The 8,647-nt window shown below is 40.0% G+C and overlaps 1 long non-coding RNA gene across 1 annotated transcript; it reads left to right on the top strand.

Annotated features, from left to right (window-relative positions):
* Positions 1-6,465: 6,465 nt before the first annotated feature.
* On the top strand, positions 6,466-8,331 carry LOC146975297 (uncharacterized). Its single transcript, XR_015037430.1, has 3 exons — positions 6,466-6,506; positions 6,638-6,676; positions 7,890-8,331. It is a non-coding gene; the product is annotated as an uncharacterized LOC146975297 (long non-coding RNA).
* Positions 8,332-8,647: the final 316 nt, after the last annotated feature.

Here is an 8,647-nt window from a genome sequence, read left to right as displayed (position 1 = left end):
TAATAAACCATAAAATATGACTTGGAGCCATTGTGAACTAAAAATCTCTATGTAGTTAGTAACATGAATCAAAATTGGGCAGCAAGTGTCACTGGTTAATCATTTTCATAAGTTTTTGATTTATTTTATCAGAGAGGTTGTGGCAGAGACTACTGTTGTGAAGCCATAGTGATAGTGCAGTTTTTCAGAGCTTCCCGCCACTCTTTTTTTTTCTTCAAAACTTTATTTAAAAGTTCGAATCACAGTCAGAACATTGACCGTTGACAATAGAGCTTCCCGCCACTCGCCAGACGTTTGAATGAGTTGTTTACGTCACACTGCTGTTACTGTGAGGGTCTGCTACGTCATTGAAAGAAAAAAAAAAAAAAAAGCTACGTTTGTCCCTCTCTATTTGAGTTATGGTTAAATGTCTGGGTTTTTTTTTTAAATCCAATATTAGCGGCCTATATGTTATATGGTATAAATACTCTGAAGTAATTGTTGTAGTGGTGTTGGTTGAGTGGTTAAGTAAACCGTCACATTGTTTGGTTTTTGCACCATGGGTTCGCCGGTTCGATTCCCGGCCCCGGCACCTTTGCTGCTTTCAATGATTTTTAATTACTGTTACAGTAATAGAATCCGTGTACCCAGCGGATTGATTAAAAAAAATCCCTTTTACCAAGTGCTAAAATAAATCACAAAAACTAAAATGATGACTTACATAGTTAGTCCGAGGTTCTAGTGACAGGCATAGTGACGCGGAAGTTGATTCGAAGCTTTTCAAAATAAAAGCGAACAAACCGGAAGCATATAATTTTAAAGCGAGTATACCAGAATATTTAGGACGCCAGCATATTTATGTATGATTAATTTCATAAATAATCCTAAAAAGAGTTATCGTAATTTAGTGTGGGTTTTTTTTTCTAATCCAATATTATTGGGCTATATTTTATATAGTATATATACTGTACACTGGTTGTGATTGAGATGATAGATCAGTGGTTAAGCACTCAGTTAATGAATTAGTTTTACACCATGGGTTCGCCGGTTCGATTCCCAGCCCTGACACCATTGCTGCTTTATGATTTTTAATTACTGTTACCATAATAGAATCCGTATCTTTATCTTTATTAAATTCTCAATAGAAATGTTAAAAACAAAATTACTAGTTTTGATCATAACTGAGATCGAAATGTGAAAAAGATCTGGAGAAAAACTATTTATTAGAGCAGTTTTATTTATTTATTTTACATTTAAGTTCCTAAGGGTGTGCTATTTTTGCCCACAGTGTATTTTTGACTTTGGAAAAAAAAAAAATACATATTTTTCTGTCTATCTATTTCAGAATGAAACTACAAGAGGTGGTTAACCTTCGGCCGGACACCCCCTTCTTTCGGCCCCCATTCGTCCAAATAATGGTCCTGGGGGTGAAAGAGGTCGTAAAGACTTTAAGGTGGACATTTGATGAGGGTGTGGCGGTCCCCGCCACACAAAAAAAAAATGTGATTGCGGCCATCACTGATGGGGACACAGTCCACAAAATAACACTATATGAGGAGTTCTCGGGCCAGGTTAAGGAGGGGATGCCATACGTCATGCGGGGGTATGGCCTCCGAGGGGACGGCCCCCCCTACAGCATCAATATTACAAGGGCCACAAAATTCTACAACACTGGGACTCTGGAGGTGAAGGAGGACCTCAAAGCAGAGGCCAAATACCTCCTTGAGCCCCCTTCCACCACAACTGCCATCTGTGACCTGAGGAGCAGCACGGGGGGGCTCCTCACAGTGGTCGGGGAGGTAGTGAAGGTCAGTTATATAATTTCTCAATGACTCATTGTTTAGGCCTAATTTGCTAATGTTGTGCTTTCATGTAACATATATATATATATATATATAATAATTTGCTCTTGTTGTTCAGCTGGAGCCCATCAAACCAGTTAGAGTGGGACGTGATGAGGTCCCACTGAGGGTGGTGACACTCAGACAGGTAAGCAATGAATTTCATTCATGAATTTGCAAAGTAGGGCCTATATGCATTATTTTCAGATGAATTGATGACTTTATACAAGACACATTAAGTTGTTTTTTTTTCTTTCTTTTCAGGACAACTCTGAGGTGAGGTTGAACCTGTGGAGAGAGGTGGCTGTCACCCCACTTGCCATGTGGCAGTGGGTGACAGCCACCCACCTGAAGCGGCGAGACGGTCCCTATGGGGCCCATCTCCACACCACTAACTTTTCCACTCTGGAGGTAAGTGTTTGCAGAGGAGCATGGAGGGAAGAAGTGGGCGGTGGCTGGGGGGGGGGGGGGGGGGGGTGTAGTGGTGGTTCGGTTTTTCTGTGAAAATAATGTGTTTGTGTTGATGTCCCTTTAGAAAAACCAAGATCTGGCGGAGAGGACGGTGGGCGTGATGGGGGCCATTCCCTGTGGGGAGGGAGTTGTGGAACTCCTCCTCGAAGATGACAAGGACCTGGAGATTGAGGAGGGGCTGTGGAAGACCCTAGAACCCCACCTAACTAAACCGCCCCTAATGCTGCGTGCCACAATTGTGGCAAAAAAAATCGTGTCAGCAACACTTATATAATACAAAACACACACACACACACACACACACACACACCTAAACACGGTCTATGTTCAGTCTATTTTGATATGTTGATTTGTACTTGAATTCCACTCCATGTTCTATTCTCTAACACACACACAAACACACACACACACACACACACACACACACACACACACACACACACACACACACACACACACACACACACACTGTATATATGTTCAGTTTTTTTCAAATAAAATTTATTGATTTGTTCTTGAATTACACAATGGCTCTCTCTATTTAATTATTCTCAGACAGGTCAGCAAGGATATTATGGTTTAATGTTTTGTGTAGTTTCTTTGTTTTCTTTGTCTACAGTCTCAGCTTGACTCGGTCACAGACAGGTGAGCACAGACACTCACAATAACTCTCAGGTCACAGACACACAGACAGGTGACCTCTAGTATCTCAGCTTGATTCTCAGGTCACAGACACGCAGACAGATGACCTCTACTGTGTGTGTGTGTGTGTGTGTATGTGACCTGAGAGTCAAGCTGAGACACGAGAGGTCACCTATAACCTCTACAGTCTCAGCCTGACCACAATACTGATGTAAATTACTAATATGGGCAGGAAAACTGTAAATTAGCTCTAGGCTGGATTAGCTCACAGAGGTTAATTATAAATATAATATAATATAATATAATATAAATAATTGTTTATCTTAAAGTTTTTGCTGAGGAGGGTCCAGTCCTGCTCGATGCGAATTTGTGAAGATTGTGATTAGATAGCTTTATTGTAGTGGGTATACTGAAATATTACAGTAATGTATACTGAGTAAGTATTACTAATGACTAATAGGCAGGGAATATAGAAATGACAGAATAAATAAGTGAATAAATTAAATAAATAAATATATCTAATTAAATAAATAAATTATAAAAAGGAGATTAAAAAAAAAAGCATGTTAAAAGCAAGTTAAAATGGCAGACAACTTCACTGAATGAAATCTGAATAGAAACTATGCAGGACTTTTATGTATAATATTCAAAGTTAAAACAATTTTCAAAATAAAACACCGCCATTGACAAATACTATGAAAACACAGTGACGCCGAAAAAAGATACTGAGCTCATCGACTTTGTAATGCAAATGTCAAATATGCAGGAAGACTACAGTTATCATCCTGTGATATAGCTCAGTGGGTTGAGTAACCCCGCAGTAGATCTTATGCTTTTGCTGAGCGAGATCGAATCCAGGTCGGTGCAATTTTGGGAAGACTCTTCACTTTCCTTTTTTTGTGTGGTTGGTAACTTTGGACGCCATCGTACGTACTAATCATATAACATCCATGATACAAATTCAATAAAAAACTTCTGGAATCGTTTTTATTATTATGTTTAAATCGTCTGTAACAGTCATGAACAGGTCAGATCAAATCAAAACGTTACCAGGGTAATGATGAAAATGACAAAGAGGCAAGGAGACCCACTTATGTCAATGTTCTGTTCTGGCGTAGTGGTTAGTACATGTGATTTGTAATGTTTTCATTATGGCTGCCCGAGATCGCGTCCCACTCTCTTATGATATTTTCCTCACTACGACTAGATCATTCTAATGTTTATGATTATATTGTCTTCAACAGTGATAACATTTTGATGTTTCAAACCTAAAGAAGCGAAATGCGCAGCGTGTCTCACTTTTCCCAGTAACTGAGTTTGGAATTTCCGAGTACGTTTAAACGCATCATCCAGTCCTCCCGAGAACTAACGTCATTCGGCTGTGAGGTTTGTAACGGTAGGTAGCAGCGAATGAAAGTGCCCCAACGGACAGCTGTGAAACTTTATAAATGCACTTTTTTCGTTTCACCATTGGCCTCAAACTTAAACGGACTTGAAAGAAGTCGAAGGGCGAGACATTTCCACAGTAAAAACCGTGTTAGCAACGTGCTAACACCGGCTATGCTAACGCGAATGTAGCCGTTTTGCTAACCGCTAGCGGAAGTTAGCATCGAGCTAGTTCACAAAAACGGCCGGCTGTGCTAACGGCTATGCTACTTTTACCAGTCGAGGCTTTGTTTATCAGTAATGACCGCGTATCTGTCCGCGACTCGGGTGCCTCGGACTGCATTTAAGCAATCTCACACGAGAGGGCGTGGTGTTGTACTGTATATCAGCACGGCTGTGATTCGGTCGTAGCTAATCAATATAAACACAGTTGAAGCTAGTAGCTGAGCTACGTGGCTAACAACAGCTAATGCTAATATCAAAACACATCGCCGTCAAAACGTAGTTGCCCCTGCGGCGATTTTTTTCCAGCCGGGTTTAGTAGAGATTTATCTCCAATTAGACGGACCAGGTCAGGTCCGGGTTTTAATGTTCAGGTCCGTTTATAACTGTAGCAGCAGCAGCAGCAGCAACAGCAGCAGCAGAGAGATGGTTTAATGTTCAGGTTTATAACTGCAGCAGCAGCAGAGAGATGGTTTAATGTTCAGGTTTATAACTGCAGCAGCAGCAGAGAGATGGTTTAATGTTCAGGTTTCTAACTGTAGTAGCAGCAGAGAGATGGTTTAATGTTCAGGTTTCTAACTGTAGTAGCAGCAGAGAGATGGTTTAATGTTCAAGTTTATAACTGCAGCAGCAGCAGAGAGATGGTTTAATGTTCTGGTTTATAACTGTAGTAGCAGCAGAGAGATGGTTTAATGTTCAGGTTTATAACTGTAGTAGCAGCAGAGAGATGGTTTAATGTTCAGGTTTCTAACTGTAGTAGCAGCAGAGAGATGGTTTAATGTTCAGGTTTCTAACTGTAGTAGCAGAGAGATGGTTTAATGTTCAGGTTTCTAACTGTAGCAGCAGCAGAGAGATGGTTTAATGTTCAGGTTTATAACTGCAGCAGCAGCAGAGAGATGGTTTAATGTTCAGGTTTCTAACTGTAGTAGCAGCAGAGAGATGGTTTAATGTTCAGGTTTATAACTGTAGTAGCAGCAGAGAGATGGTTTAATGTTCAGGTTTCTAACTGTAGTAGCAGCAGAGAGATGGTTTAATGTTCAAGTTTATAACTGTAGTAGCAGCAGAGAGATGGTTTAATGTTCAGGTTTATAACTGTAGCAGCAGAGAGATGGTTTAATGTTCAGGTTTATAACTGTAGTAGCAGCAGCAGAGAGATGGTTTAATGTTCTGGTTTATAACTGCAGCAGCAGCAGAGAGATGGTTTAATGTTCAGGTTTCTAACTGTAGTAGCAGCAGAGAGATGGTTTAATGTTCAAGTTTATAACTGTAGTAGCAGCAGAGAGATGGTTTAATGTTCAGGTTTATAACTGTAGTAGCAGCAGCAGAGAGATGGTTTAATGTTCAGGTTTCTAACTGTAGCAGCAGCAGAGAGATGGTTTAATGTTCAGGTTTCTAACTGTAGCAGCAGCAGAGAGATGGTTTAATGTTCAGGTTTCTAACTGTAGCAGCAGCAGAGAGATGGTTTAATGTTCAGGTTTCTAACTGTAGTAGCAGCAGAGAGATGGTTTAATGTTCAAGTTTATAACTGTAGTAGCAGCAGAGAGATGGGGCAGCTCCTGTATGGGGAGCCTGGCTCTGACTTAGCTCCTGTCCAGCTGAACAGCGGAGTGATAACGTCCGTAAAAAGTCCCAGTGCTGTTATACTGTATATCAGCACTCATGGAACGTCTCTTGTCCAATCAAATTGCTCGGTTGGGACCGGTCGGAACTAACTGTTGTGTAATTATTTTTATATCTAATGTAAATAATATTTTTCTCTCTGGCCACCCTTTTCGTCCTGGCAAATGCAGGCCCTAAATTCACACACATTGTAAGTTATGTCAGCTCTGAAGTTGAAGTGATCTGTGAGGAATTTCTTGTCTGAAATTGAAATTAAAATCTCCCTCTTCCTCCTTCCCCTCCATTCCCCTGTGCCCCCACCTTTGTCTCCCACTGTTGCTGGTCCAGGCTGTCACAGACTGAAAGGTAAGGTGGCACATGAATTTTGTGTTTCCTCTGATTAAATTAAAATGACATTATAATCAGATACTGAAACTCTAGCTTATTCTCTCTTCTCCCTCCTTCCGATTGCCATATTTCTCTGTCTCTGACTGCAGATCAGAGCTATTGCTGGTGGCTCCCTGGAACCAAACAACGTAAGTTCCTTCCTAACATGAACATGAAGCTCCCCTTTTATTCAAACAAACCAAAGTGACATACAGGGCTGTATATTGATTGAATTGGATTGATTCGATTTCGATACCTAAGATTCTAAATCGCTGAATCACGTTTCGATTTGATTCACTTTAATTAGAATCGATTCAATCCCCTCTTAAATAATGAAAATGGCTCAACTCTGTTAAAAAATACAATGTTCTTGATTTTTTTCTTTTCACCATAAACAACAGTTTTTAAGTGGAAACTTGTAAATTTGACAGAAAGGAATTGCAAGTGAAAGTGAACTTGAACTGCAACATTCCTGCGAATTGCATTAATTAATTAATTAATAATTAAGGCATTGTTTCTTTAAGTGAAAAATATTAATGGTAAACAAAACAAAAAAAAACTAAACGTAAACTTCAGTCTCAAGTCAAGTCTGCAGCAGCTAAAGCTCCCTCCCTCCCTCCCTCGTTTCCAGGAAATGTGTAGAAACGGAGCCCATGGTAAATAAAGTGACAGTGAATTTGTGGAGCGGTTCATGAGTCAGATCGCCTATCTCCAGAGTCTGGGCGTCATGTGTTATGATCAACGGTCATAAAGTGGAGAAAAGTCCCACTGAAAACACGGAGCTGCTTGTCCTTTATTCTGCGGTAACACGTATCATATGTTGACTCACCTGCGGCTTGAAGAACATGCAGTTTCTGTAGATGTCTGTGTGTGTCAGCGCTGCACCGTCGCCACACACACACACACACAGCGTCGGAGAAACAATAACCTGCAGATCACCTGAGCTGACATGAACTCTGCTCGTAGTTTTGTTTTGTTTTGGTATTTATTCATATGAAACACAGCAATACATTGGACAGTCACAAAGAGGAAGAAAGAAACTCAGCTTGTAGTTAATGTGAGTCAGAGTGTCAGACGTAACCGCGCTGCTACTTCACTGCCGGGGGAAAAAATCGATCTCATGCCCTGTGAATCGATATAACAGAATTTAAATGAAATCGATCCTAAATGGCACCACAGCAGGATTTAAAACAGCTTTTAGCCTGCTTGGTGGGAGTAAAATGTATTCTGGGACACTTGTATACTGCTTACTGCACAGTAGTAGTAGGAGGCTGTTTCGAAAACAGCCTCACACTTTCACATTTGAAGTAATGTTTACTATTGAAACAGGTGACTAATTAGGGGTTTTGTTTTGTCTTGCAGGTGTCGTTGTGTCCCTCTATCATCCTCCTCCACCTCTCCCAACCCTCCCGATCCCTCTGCTCATATAGAGGCCTCACTATCCCCAAAGAGATTTCACAACTCTCCCCTCTCATCTACAAACTCACCACTAATTTATGAATCTTCTATCTCTCCTATCCATCTACCCATTTCTATCTAATTGAAGGTGTTCTGTCTTGTATCCCTCTCTGTCCCGCTCTATCTCGTTGGAATTTTGAGAACTTTTGAAAAACCCTTGAAAAACCCTTGAAAAACCCTTTAAAAACAACTTGATCTTTCTGTTTTTGAACCTGTGAGTTTCTCCACTTACACCCCCTCTATCTGTCTCTCCTCTGTCTTTTGTTATGTTATATTGATTTTCACACATCTATAGTCTAAACATTATTTGATAAACATAGCTGAAAGAAAGATAATCGATCAGATTAAGAAACATTTGGCCATTTAACTGACTAGATTTTATTCAGCAACTAAACATATATCATAGTTGTGAGAAATAACTGAGTTTGAATTGCTTGACACAGATTTGTGATCACTAACATTGTACTGAAAATAAATCATACATTTCTGTTGAACATAACTTCAAGGAGAAGTCACATTTGCAGTAGAGAGATATTTACTCATTGATTTACTTAAGTTGACCTTGATATAAAATATAAACAAAAGCTAATTGTCTCAGTAGTAATTTTGAAGAGCATTTGTTCCTTGCCACTCATTTTTGGATTTTCACAGGTTTAGGTCTG

Source organism: Trachurus japonicus, chromosome 13, assembly GCF_045865225.1.
Source record: "Trachurus japonicus isolate A0001 chromosome 13, Traja_1.0".
Taxonomy (NCBI): domain Eukaryota; kingdom Metazoa; phylum Chordata; class Actinopteri; order Carangiformes; family Carangidae; genus Trachurus; species Trachurus japonicus.
This window is presented reverse-complemented; position numbering and strand designations above follow the sequence as displayed.